Here is a 13,035-nt window from a genome sequence, read left to right as displayed (position 1 = left end):
GGACAGGGCCCACGCAGGGGTGGGGGTGGGGGGTCACTGTGCCGGAGAAAGGGAGGCGGCTGTGGTGAAATCATCGAGCAGAGGGGATTTCTACGAGAGGGACTCTCCGAAGTGAATGGGGTCCAAGGAGATCAGCAGGGTTTCTGTGTGCTCGTTTGGTTTTGTTCGTGCGTGTGTTTGTTTTTTCTGGACGAGGCCAAAGAACTCTTCAGGTGGAGGTGTGTGTCCAAAGGGTCTGACAGGATGGGAGGATGCGGGGCGAGTCAGTCCATGTGCCCAGAAAGAGAGAGAATCTGACATAGCTGAGACTCAGGCCTTTTTCAGACCTAGGCCCAGAGAGCAGTTCGGCTCCGAGCATTCACGGAGAAGTTCGCCGCCACCTCAGTCCTGTCCCCCACCCCCGCCCTCCCCCACGCCTCAGCCCCCAGTGAAGGAGGAATCATGAAGTGGCCGCACTTAGGCTAAGCCAATTTTTGGCTTTATGCTTACTGCTTGCTTTTAGAACCATCAGCAAACTCGACTGACCAGACACCGCTCCCAGCTCCAGGCCCACTGTTAAAAACAGCTAAAGTTGTCGATTCTAACTGTTTGATTTGACCTTCCTCTGATCGTTCAACTTGACAATCATGTTTGGCGTCTGAGTCTTTCCCCAGGAAGGGAGTCACGGGAGGATAAGCTCAGGAGAACGACCAGCCCCCTCCCACCCCCCACCCCCCACCCCGAGTTCCTCCGTGGCGCTGGTGCCGCCGGGTGAGTCTGACCAGATAAAGAAGGTCACGGGCTGATGACCTACTAGACCACCAGGAGGTCCCATGTTATCAGACACTCATCCAGATTTAGGAGGAAGTTTCATCAGAGACCCTTGTTGATCATGAGCACCTTTTGTGCTCCCGCCTGTTGTGATTCCCTTTCATGCTCCAACCTGTTCGTCCACAGAAGCATGAAACCCCAACCCCAAGACGGGTTCACAGTTTGGAGGGCACTAGCCTGCTGTGAGTCCCCTTTGCCCAGCAAAGCAATCAAGCTGCCTCTTTTCTTCTAAACTCTAAGACCCTGTCTCTGGGTTATTTGGCTCGTCAGGGACGGGGTGGGGGAGGGCGATCTTTCGGCAACACCTGCAGAAGTTTCCCTGAGTGGCAGGAACCAGCGTGGCCCTCAGGCCTCAGCCCCGCAGGCAGGCAGGCAGGCAGGCAGGCAGGCAGGCAGGCAGGCAGGCAGGCAGGCAGACAGGCAGGCAGGCAGAGTTGGAGCGACCGTTGGTCCCGCCCCCGCCCGCGCTCCACCCCCCCCCGCCCCCGCCGCTGCTTCCGCCGCCGCCGCCGCCACCGCCGCCGCCGCCGCCTCCCAGGCCTTCTCCACCGATCGGTCCCAAATCGACTGACTGTCTCCTGGAAGCGGGGGCGGGGACGTCAGGAGGATCCATTCGGCAGGGCCTCGTTCAATCGCTTCATTCAAATGCAGAAAGCTCTGTGCTCAGGTCAGAGCCTTTGACTTGGCCTCCGGCTCCTCTCTGTTGAACGGCTTTTGTTCTTTGGTTTCAATTTCCCCACCCTTAGGCCACCCCGTCCCAACTGCACGGAGGGAGGCGGGAGGGAGGGGGAGAATCTCGCCTGGTCTCAGGCCAAAGGAGTCCCCTCCTTTTCCTAATCTGGGTAAACCCCACTACACCGTTTGAGAATCATGGAAGGGCATGGAAGCAGACCTCTGACTTGATAGATTCCTCTGGGATGGGAGACTTTAAAAAAACAAAATTCTTTTTCCCCTGCTTCCAGGGAGGCAGAAAGGAGGGCCAGAGTGTTCCTCTTGCCTCGGGCAGTTCTTTGTTTGTTTCTTTCTTTCTTTTGTTAAATCTTTTTTTTTTTTTCCTTTTTTTCTTCCAGTTTTATTGAGACAGAGTTGACATACAGCAGTGTATACTTTGGGGGGGGGGCGGGGAGAGGAATTCGATTTTATGTATTTATTTTTGACCGGAGGTACTGGGGATTAAACCCAGGACCTTGTGCTTGCTTGCTAAGCACACACTCTACCACTGACCTATACCCTCCCCCTTGGCCAGTTGTGAAGTCCCTTTCATTCAGCATAGTCCATCGGGCACATTTTGGGGCAGCCTACTCTGGACCCCAACATTTCCCTATTCTGTAACTTCCCTGGAAGTTTTACACATTAAAAGCTGGGCTGTTGACTGTGCATGTGCGTCCATGCGTGCGTGCGTGCGTGCGCGTGGTGTGGGGGCAGGAGGGAGGGAATAGTTTCCTAGAGGGCCTGCGTTTCATGGACCCAGTTTCTTAGTTCTGAGAACAGGTCTGTTCAAGGAAACAGTTGTAGTATCTCGTCTCAGGAGGCGGTGGTGTCGATGGGCTTCTGAAGCTAGGCCTAGGGAGCAAGCAGTCAGGTATCGCCTAAGAGGCACTTGTGTGGAAAACCAAAGTACAGCAAAAAGGTTAATCATTGGAGCAGATGAGAAACCAGATTCAGGGCCGGGAGTAGGGGGTCAGTCTGGTAGGAGATTTCCACACATCGGGGTCATCGAAACGGCTCGAGCAGTTTGAAATGCCTCTGATGATGTCCTGGGGTGTTCGGCTCAACTCTCTGAGCGGCTCCTCCAAAAACAGGCCCTAGGATGGTTTCCACAGGAGCTGTTGTGGCCATTTCTCTGACGTTTACCTCCCGTTGTCCAGCTTCAGTCTGCAGGGCTTCAGGAGACGGAGCATTTTAGTACTCAATGATGCCAAGACAAAAGGGTGAGAGAAAATGGGAAACGTTCGTGGAGATGGTCCTAGGCAGATAGTGGAGGCAACTAGAAGACCTTCAGTCTCCGGGCCGGCTTTCAGGTTGAGACAAAAACCCTAAGGCAAGCGCTTGCTGCCACAGCACATCGACTAACACGGGAACCATCCAGTGAAGATCAGCACGGCCCCTGAACGTGGACGACACACGCACATACGTGAAGCGTTCCGTAGCTTTAGTGATGTCAGTCACCCAGAGGAAGACAGATATCCTATGCCATCACTTCTAGGTGGGATCTGAAAGTAAGTCAAGACACCCATCCATACATAAATAACTCCATTTTAAAAAGACTCCAAGGAACCTATTTACAAACCAGAAACAGACTGGACTCGCAGACATGGAAAAGAAACCGATGGTTAACACAGGGGACAGGGTAGGGTGGAGGAACGGGGGAGGGCAGAGGGATAAATCAGGAGTTTGGGATTAGCAGATATAAACCACCCTATACAAACTAGGTACACAAGTAGGTCCTACTGTCTAGCACAGGGAACTATGTTCAATAGCTTGTAATAACCTATCCTGAAAAAGTATACGTGTGTGTGTGTGTGTGTGTGTGTGTGTGTGTGTGTGTGTGTGTGAATAAGTGAATCACTATGCCGTACGTCATAAATGAACACAACATTGTAAGTCAACTATACTTCCATTGACAGAGAGTTCCTACAATAAACAGGCAGGCAGGCAGGCAGGCAGGCAGGCAGGCAGGCAGGCAGACAGACACAGACACAGACACACAGACACACAGACACACAGACACACACACACACACACACACACACACACACACACACACACACACACACACACACACCCCCCACAGACACAGGGGAACCCTAAGGAAAACGAGTAGCACTAGTATCTCTTATCCATGCATGTCTATCCCAGTTTAATGGAAACCTAAGTTTTTGCCTGCAAGTCAATGATGCTAATAACTCTGCTGCCAAGAATAGAAAAATCCTCACGGAGGATTTCTGAATCCCAGAAGGGTCAGGGAGGGAGAAAAAGAGAAAGGATTCCATTCTGCTGACAGAGGTATGATAGTTACCATGTGGGTGTCCGCCTCTAAAAGGGAAGGAAGGGGAAAAAACAGAAGTTTATTTTCCCTTGTATCTGAAAAGAAAAAAATTTAAAACTCAATCCTCTTGGAGACAAGAAGTCGTACACACCTCATGTCACTGATTCTCCTCCTCCACCTCCTCCTCCTCCTTCCTCTACTTCTTCTTCTAGTCTATATCTCCCATGGATTCTGACGACCTTGCCTGATGATGGCGGGTGATGGGGGCAGAGATCGATCTTTCTGAGAAGTAAGTTGGCAAGCGCTTTAGTGAAGCCTCGTAGGATTTACCCAGCGAAGCGAGTGCCTTCGTCCCTGGAGGCTGCGGAAAGTATGTCCCCAAGTCACATACGCATGTGTTTGTCTTTTGTTGTCGTTGTTGTTGTTGTTGTTGTTGGTGGTGGTGGTGGTGGTGGTGGTGTGTGTGTGTGTGTTTGTTTGTTTGTTTGTTTATTTGTTTGTTTGTTTGTTTGTTTGTTTGTAGCAGTGTCCTGGCCATGCTGATGGCATCAGGCTTGCAGCGGGGGAAGGAAGGCTTCAACCCCTTTGGAAGTCATACCTACCATCCCAAGAACGTCTGGATGACCCCTACTATGTGGCAGTTGAATGGGGGCCAGTTACTGGGGTTCAGCGTGTCCAGAGAGAGGAGGTCTGAGGCCTCTGGGGACAAAAAGTTTGTATGTATGTATGTATGTATGTATGGCCAGTTGACTGTTTTTGCGGTCCTATAGGAATCTTCCTGCCCCTGTCTATTGAACAATGGGAGTCATCTTCCAAGTGCCCTGACACCAGACACCACGGTGGGTGAAGGAATGCGGGTGGGGTGGGGGTGGGTGGGGGAGGTCATCCAGGAAGCTGGGAGAAACCGAGAACGTCCGTGGGTCGGTGGGTCGGCCTGTCGGATGGTCGCCATGCTGGGTTTCCCCTAACCCAGGCCATTTGCCGAATGGACAGAACAGACTGGGGCCACGTGTGCCACCCACCCTCTTTCCGGAGGCTGTGGTCCACTGTGTTTGCATGAAAGTCAGTGAAGGAGGCATCTCCTCGGGACTCGGTTCCGTCCCTTTCACGAGAGCCTCCACTTTGGATGACAGCCAGCCAGCCAGCCAGCCAGCCCTCGATGCCAGGGCAGTAGACGACTGCCAGGAATATCCCATCCTTTCTGGAACCCTGAGTGTACCCACCTGTACAGACACAAGGCTGAAGAATACATGACGTTCCTTCCTAGTTGACAGCACTCCCCATGTCACTGAAACAGTGTCCAGTACGCTGACGTCATCTCCTCCCTCTCCCACACCCCCGCACGCGCACAAACACGCGCGCGCGCACACACACACACACACACACACACACACTCTGTCTGTCTGTCTGTCTGTCTGTCTGTCTGTCTGTCTGTCTGTCTGTCTTCTAAGGATGGAGAAGAGTTTGCTGAGCTATTTCGGGTGCCCTCTCATCCTAGTTCCTATCTCCAAGTTGGTTCAAAGTCCAAAAGGCGGTCAAGCACTTAATCAGATAGGTCCCTCGTAAAGAATGCCTCCCACATCACGACGACAGGCTTCTTAGGCCAGCCGAGAAGCTCCTTCAGTTCTGCGCCCATCTTGGCTCTAAGTTGATATCAGTCTGTTACGGAAATGACAGGCCAGCCAAGAAACAAGCACCTCTCGGAGGGTTGGAGTACTCAGATTTATTACGCCGGCGGGCTCAGAGGGGCTTCTGCTCCGAAGCTCTGAGCACCTCCAAGACGTGCACATGAGGTTTCATAGGGTTAATTACAAATATGGGTCTATTCGCCAATAAGGCTCAAACAACAAAAAGCAAAGGATCAGTACACTGGAGCTTATCAATTTGGAACAGATCACGTTACTGACACTTGTTGAGCTTGGATTTACGAGTTAGCTTGTTAGCCCAGTAAACTGACACTAAACTTCAGATTTACGAGTTAGCCCAGCAGAACTTAGATCAGTAAACGGACACTTATCACACTTAGATTTGTGACTTTAGCTTGTTAGCCCAGCTGGGCTTTTCCTTTACAAGTCCTCCAGGATCCAAGAAAGCCACGTTGGAAAACAAGTGGTGATTCTGATGGGACAGGAGATCAGTCATTTGGGGGCGAAGGGTGGGGTAGGGAGACATACCAGCCTGTCTGTCTGTTTTCACCCAGTGTGGGAGCCGTCCCAAAGAGATAACTCGAGAAGAGAGAAACAGGGAGTTGACAAAGAACACGTGCAGTGGCGTGCCCTCCCCCCCCCACCCCAGGAGAAGGCCAAGCCAGAAGTCCCTCCGGATGGCGGGTTCCGGACTCCAGCTTCCAGGGGAAGCGATGTTTTTTTCCTCCCCATTTCAGGCCCGGAAGAAGAGGGAGAGGCAGAGTGTCCTTCTCGGGCATCCGCTGTTTCTGAAGCACGCTTGTTGCCAAAAGATCGGCCCCCGTCCCCGACGAGCCCAAGAATCCAGAGACAAGGTCTCGGAGCTTAGAAGCAAAGAGGCCATTTTATCGCTCTGCCGGGCAAAGGGGATTCACAGCAGGCTAGCGTCTTCAAAACTGTGTACCCACCTTGGGGATGGAGTGGGTGGGGTGGTTCTAGAGCCATAGCTCAAACAATCGGGCATCGATCACCATCCACAGAATCGTTTTCTCATCAGAAGACTCAGAATGGTGTCACGATGCCTCCAGGTGACCCATTCTATAGAGGCTGGTGGTTAGATCTCGTTATCTCATAAGCACTCAAGGTGTGGCCTTCTTGGTCACTCAGGCTATTTTGTCAGGTCATTAGTCCCGTGACCGACCTTCTCCTCGGAGAAAGACTCAGAGACCCAGCATGATGATGACTTTCAATGAGTGAAATACAGTAGAAACAGTAAGATCGATAGCTTCCAGTTTCAACAACAGGCCTGGAACCGTGAGCAGCAACCAGTCAGTCAGGACAGTTGACCGTTTTCAGGGCGAGCATAAGAAACCGAATGACACCCCCCCCCAGCAAATGAATGAGTGAATGAATGAATGAATGAATGACCTAATGATCCTCCCCCCCCCCCCGCCAAAAAAAGAAGCAATAATCCGTTAGCCTAATTCCGGCCATTTTATTCATCCTCCTTCACCCTGAAGCCCCAGTCACCCACGTGCCACAGTGGTCTGTTTTCTGGTTTCCTCCACCACCCCACCCCCCACCAACCACCACCCCGCCAACATCCCCCCATGCCCAACCACCGCCCCAAGTGTGGGACTGGACGGGGGTGCAGGGGGCTGAGGGGGCGGCAATGGCGGCTTGAGGTGAGGGTGGGGAGTGTTCCGCCCAGATCGTATAGGAAGCTCAAACACAGCTGCAGTACGAGACAAGATGGTAGATTTCTGTGAGTCCTCCCTCCTCTTAAAATCCGTCCTAAGGAGGAGACAGACAGAAAGAGAAACATCACCCTCACTCCCAACGCCTCCTGCGCCCTCGATGCGCCCCAAAACAACAACAAGAAAAACAAAAACAAACACGACCACAAATAAGTCGCTATCCCTGGGGAAGAAGGATTCGATGGCATGGGGATATCATTCTAAAATTCATTCCCTCTTCATCACATTTCATGGAAACCGATTGCAATCTATGAGGCCCTGTGAAGGTAGGGGTTGGGGGGGTAGGGAGGAGGGAGGGAAGTGAAGGGGGGGGAGAGGGAGAGAGGGAGGGGGAGAGAGAGAGAGAGAGAGAGAGAGAGAGAGAAAGAGCAGAGGAGAGGAGGGATAAAAGGGGAGAGGACAGGAAAGGAGAGGAGGGAAAAGAGGGGAGGGGAGGGGAAATGAGAAGAGGCGAGGGGAGAGGAGAAGAGGGAGAGGAGAGGAGTGGAGGGGAGAAGAGAGGAGTGGAGGGGTGAGGGGGAAGGGGGGAGAACAGGGAAGAGGAGAGGAGGGGAGAGGAGAGGAAAGAGAGACAAGGGAGACAGACAGACACGCATGCGCGCGCGCGCACACACACACACAGAGAATAGCGAAATGGAGAGAGAGGCAGAGAGAGAGAGAGAGAGAGAGAGAGAGAGAGAGAGAGACAGACAGACAGACAGACAGACAGACAGACAGACACGGATCTAGGTCAGGGATACTACACATGGGTATTCTTCTGAGTGATTTTATGTGTTTTCTCAATCGCCACCTCTATGGAGATAAAAATCGCTCCCATAAGATGAAGGGAGTCCTTCTGCCACCGCCCACGGCCCCGCCCACCAGCACCGCTTGTGTTTGTCAGGGATTCCAAGCCAAAGCACGTGGAGGAGCGGGAGAGCTTCCTGGCAGCCCAAGGAGGAGGAAAGTCCGGCAGCATGAGAGAGGTGGTTGGCACGGGGAAGCTGGAGGCCGGCTGACGAGAAGATGGGTGAGGGGGCAGGGAGGAGGGTTTCCCAAGTTGGAGAGCCAAGACGAGGGAGGGGAGCTGTCGGTGGCTGCGTTCTGACCCCGACCCCAACCCTGACTGGAGCGGATCCCTGAAAGGAGGCGGTTCGGGCTCTCTGGCCGAGAACGCCCCTCTCTTCCTCTTTGTGCAGAAACACCTTCCGCAGACCGAGAAAGTCCATCCCGAGACCCTCGTCGGAAGAGTCCTTTCCAGACCCATCACGATCCTCCTGGGCCAAGGGGTCCAGGGGATGGGGCGGGGCCTCCATTCGATCCGTCTTCCGTCCGTCCGTCCATCCACAAGATCTTGAACATCCATGTAGGATTCTGGATGGTAGCAGTTTTCCAGGATCCTCCAAATCCTTGTAAGTCCTCTCCTGGCAGATTCGACCCCTAGGTCGTACCGCGCAGCACAGGGCACTAGATTCAGTCCCTCGGGACGAGGGTTCCTGAAAAAGACCAGGAAAAAGAAGAACAGAATCACTATGGTGTGCACCAGCCAGAAACCAGCACCACCTTGTCACTCTAACAGACTTGCAAAAGGCGGGGTAGGGAGAGAAAGTCATAGGATGGCTACCATCCCTCCCACCCCCACCCCACACGCCAAGCCCCAGACCATCGTCATCCCTGCTCCCCCTCCCCTCCCCTTTCCTCTCCCTTCCCCCTCCCCCTCCCCCTCCCCTCCATCGACGCCCGCCTCCCGCTTGTACCCCACTCCTCTGAACCCAGCACCACCCACCCCAGCCTGGACGGGCTCGGCTCAGATCGGCTCGGCTCGGCTCGGCTCGGCCCGGCCCGGCCCGGCCCGGCCCGGCCGTCCGGTCGACTTCTTCGCAGGGTCTAAAATAGCGCCCGGCCGACAGGCAGGTGGCACATGGCACATGGCAGGGGAGCGAGCGGGACGGTTCGGGATCTCTGGGTGGCAGGGACACGCGGCCGGACAACCAGGAGCACGGACGGCCTGGCGTGCGTTTCTCCGCTCGGGGGGGCCTCGACCAGAGACCGTGGTACGGGGAACGGGGACACACACACACCACACACACACCACACACACACACCACACACACCACACAGACACAGACACACACACACACACACACACACACACACACACACACACACACACACACACACACACACACACCCACCCCTTCACCCCCACCCCCAAACCTCTGACAGCTTTCGTTTGTTTTCGGCCGACCGTCCCTCGATGAGGTACGAGTGCCTTGGCTGGGGCTGGGGGGGGGGTGGAGTTCCTCCCTCCACAACGACCCCACACGGGCTCTGTTCTGGTCACCCGAGTCCTCTTCCAAGTCAGACCACAGGCCTCCATCACCCGGCGCGAGCACTCGGGGAAACAGTCACCATCCTCATCGCTCCGCTCCACCTCTACACGTGAAGAACTGTTCCCAGCCCACGCCACTCCACCCCACCCCACCCCACGCCCCGATGCCACCCACCGCAGTGGAGAGAAACGAGACGAATCCACAGACGTGCATCAATCCGATGAAGAAAACGACGGCCCTATTCCAAGGAAGCATAGATATCTAGGTAGGAGATTCATCGAGTACTATGGAGGCGGTGGGAAAGGGGGGGGTTGCGGTGGGGAGGGTCTAGAGATCAGGCAGTACAGCCCATGCTTAGCATGCAAAAAATAAAGGTCCAGGGTTCAATCCCCAGCACCTACTCTTCAAAAATAACCCGAGAAGAAGCAAGACGGCGGAGTAGAAGGACGCTCGTAGCTCACCCTCTCCCACAAATACACCAAAACTCACATCGACGGACCCACTCGGCCAATCAGACCACCTGCGGAACTCCGACAGAACACCGCCCTCTTCGAAAGACAAAGACGCCCAAAATCTGGTAGGAGAAAAGGAGAAAAGAAAGAGTCAAAAGCAAAACAGTGCGGGAGGGACCGGCAGAGGAGGAATAGGTCTCGTTCGCCAGACCTCCCCGTCTCCAACGGAGAGGCCGACGGGACGGTGGGGGAGCCTCCGAGTCTCAGAGCTGCCCGGAGCGCCCCTTGACCGACCTATCCAAGTGAAACGGGCACAGAGGGTCCCCGCGACACCCAGCCCGAGTCGCAGGCCGGCAGCCGGGGGCCGGGACAGGCCGCACGAGCCGGGCAGAGGACCGTGGCGGCGGCACCACGCGCCGTGGCCAGGAGGGGATACAGAGCAGAACAACCCGCCCCCCCAACCCGTCCATTACGGGGAAAGAAAGGCAAAGCAACACGGCCGGTGTGCCCTGGGGAGAGGGGCGCCGTAGCCTCCATCTCCTCAGACCCGCGGCGCCATCACCGGCCCTTCTCGCGAGAAGAGAGGCGGGGCGCAGCCACAGCCGCCATAGCCCCTGGCGCGCGGCGCGCAGCGCGCGGGCGGGGGCGGGAGCGGGGGCGGGGCCGAGACTCGAATCCGCACCCGGGGGCTCTGCAACCTCCTAGGCAGGACTGAGACTCGTTTTCAGCCTGAGGCAGATATTATATATCTGCCCCGGTACCTCAGAGAACTCGCGCCACCAAGACTAAGAAGGAGCCGAGTTTTGGAATGCAGCAGGGGCGGGGCGGTTCCACCGTCTTCCCCGAGCCCACCTACGGAGAGGAGCGCCGACCCGAGGCGGAGCACACAGCCGCACAGAGCAGCGGAGCGACCGGCGCCGGGAGAGGGCAGGCGGCCAGCCACCCTCCCTCCTTCCCGGCAGGAACGCAGCATCCGACCGCGGTGCCAGGAGGGGGCGCGATCTACTTGCCCACAGGCACCGAGGGCAGCACAGACGAGGGCGCCGACAGAGGGCCCGCGGAAACAGCAAGCTGAGTTCACGAAACAGGGCGACGACAGAAAGACTTCTCGGTGAAACCGTTAAGAGCGCACCGTCTCCAGGAGAACACATCCTTTTTTTTTTTTTTTTTTTTCCTCTTTTTTTTTTTCTTTTCCTTTTTCTTTTTTAATCTCTTTTACATCGGTTTTACCTTCTGTTACCTTTTTAACCTTTACTTTTGAACAGTCGTATACGTTTACGGTTTTAATCCCTTTTAAATGTTTCATTTCAAGTCTTTTCATTATTATTATTTTTAAACATCCACCCCCTTCCCTTTTTCATTCTCTTGGTTTTGATCTCCTGTTACTGGTTATTCACAGGTTTCAAATATTGTTTCTCGATTTTTTTCCTCCTTTTTATTAAGGTTATTAAAAGACGTCTCAACTCGATCGCTATTCTGCTTCCACTTACTCTTCTATTCATGATTACACACTGTCTTCAAACCTTTTCTTTCTCCCGTCTTTTAAAATCCTCTGTTTTATCTTTTGTTAAAATCTGTTCTATTTCCGATTACCTTTTAAAAATTTACTTTTGAAACAACTGTATATTATTTTCTGATCTTTTCTATTTGTTTTTAAAGGCTTTTAGAAGACGTCTCAGCTCAATTGCTATTCTGCTTCAACTTGCTCTTCTATTATTGATCGTACACTGTTTTCAAACCTTTTTTTCTCCATTCTTTTAACATCCTGCCCCCACCCCCTCTCTCCCTCTCCCCCTCTGTCTCTGTCTCTGTCTCTCTCTCTCTCCCCCTATCCCCCTCTCTCTTTTAAAGTTTTATGCCTGCCTAGGCTTTCGATAAATACATAAACTCCTTAAGGACACCAATAGATAACTGATACTCCTTAAGCCACAGTGCCAGAGAGATAGGAGCATTATGAAGAAGCAGAGGAACCACTCCCAATTAAAAGAGCCAGAGAAATTCCCTGAAAGCACGATCCATGAAATAGACATGGATGGCCTGCTCGATCAAGATTTCCAAAAAGGAGTGATCCAAGTCCTGAAGGAACTCCAAGAGATAGTGTTGAGAGATATACTATACGTCAAAAACGAAATCGAAGCTATAAAGAAGAGTCAAGGAGAACTGGTCCACTCATTGGCTGAAATGAGAACTGGTCTAAAGGCTGTCCAAAGCAGGCTAGATCACGCAGAGGAACGAATAAGTGGCCTAGAAGGCAGGACAACAGAAAGAACCCAATCAGAACAGCTGAGAGAAAAACCAATAAAGAACAACGAAAACCATCTTAGGGACCTAAGGGACCCTCGAAAGCGTGCCCATCTACGCACAATAGGGGTTCCAGAAGGGGAAGAAAGAACCAAGGGGACCGAAAAGATATTCGAAGAAAGCATGACTGAAAATTTCCCAAATCTAAAGAAGGAATCAGATATCCAAGTCCAGGAGGCTCAGAGGGTACCCAACAGAAAGAACTCAAACAGGCCCACACCAAGACATAGGCTAATCAAGATGGCCAGAGTCAAGGATAAAGCAATGATCCTAAACGCCTTTAGGCAAGAGAAAAACAGAGTGAGTTTCAAGGGAACCCCCATAAGGCTCTCAGCGGATTTCTCTACACAAACACTACAGGCCAGAAGGGAGTGGCAAGATCTATTGAAATTCTTGAATGAAAAACAAAACAAAACAAAACAAAACAGACAAAAAGAAGCAGCCTAGGATACTCTATCCAGCAAAGCTATCCTTTAGAATAGAAGGGGAGGTAAAGAACTTTGCTTCACAGACAAGCAAAAACGAAAAGAGTTTAGCAACACTGAACCCATGCTAAAAGAAACATCAACAGGTCTACTCTAAATAGAGAAGAAGGAGGATGGTACAAAAATGAGACCACTCATCACCGGAAAGGTGATCACTACCATTCATTCCAAACGGAATAAACACAAAATTGTAAAAAGAAGACATCTAAACCATTAAGAGTGGCAGAGGGAAGCAAGAAAATAATAGAGACTTTTTTTTCCCCCCCTTCTCCTTCCTTTCTTTCTCTTTTAGATGGGTTTGAGA

At 52.9% G+C, this 13,035-nt stretch overlaps 1 long non-coding RNA gene and 1 other non-coding gene across 2 annotated transcripts; both read left to right on the top strand.

Moving 5' to 3' along the window:
• Positions 1-491: 491 nt before the first annotated feature.
• On the top strand, positions 492-5,065 carry LOC141576683 (uncharacterized). Its single transcript, XR_012505103.1, has 2 exons — positions 492-1,477; positions 2,679-5,065. It is a non-coding gene; the product is annotated as an uncharacterized LOC141576683 (long non-coding RNA).
• On the top strand, positions 2,856-2,964 carry LOC141576685 (U6 spliceosomal RNA). The gene has a single exon (XR_012505105.1). It is a non-coding gene; the product is annotated as a U6 spliceosomal RNA (small nuclear RNA).
• Positions 5,066-13,035: the final 7,970 nt, after the last annotated feature.

Source organism: Camelus bactrianus, unplaced genomic scaffold (genome assembly GCF_048773025.1).
Source record: "Camelus bactrianus isolate YW-2024 breed Bactrian camel unplaced genomic scaffold, ASM4877302v1 HiC_scaffold_15, whole genome shotgun sequence".
Taxonomy (NCBI): Eukaryota; Metazoa; Chordata; class Mammalia; order Artiodactyla; family Camelidae; genus Camelus; species Camelus bactrianus.
The sequence above is the reverse complement of the archived record's forward strand: the minus strand, read 5'-3'. Positions and strand labels throughout refer to the sequence as shown.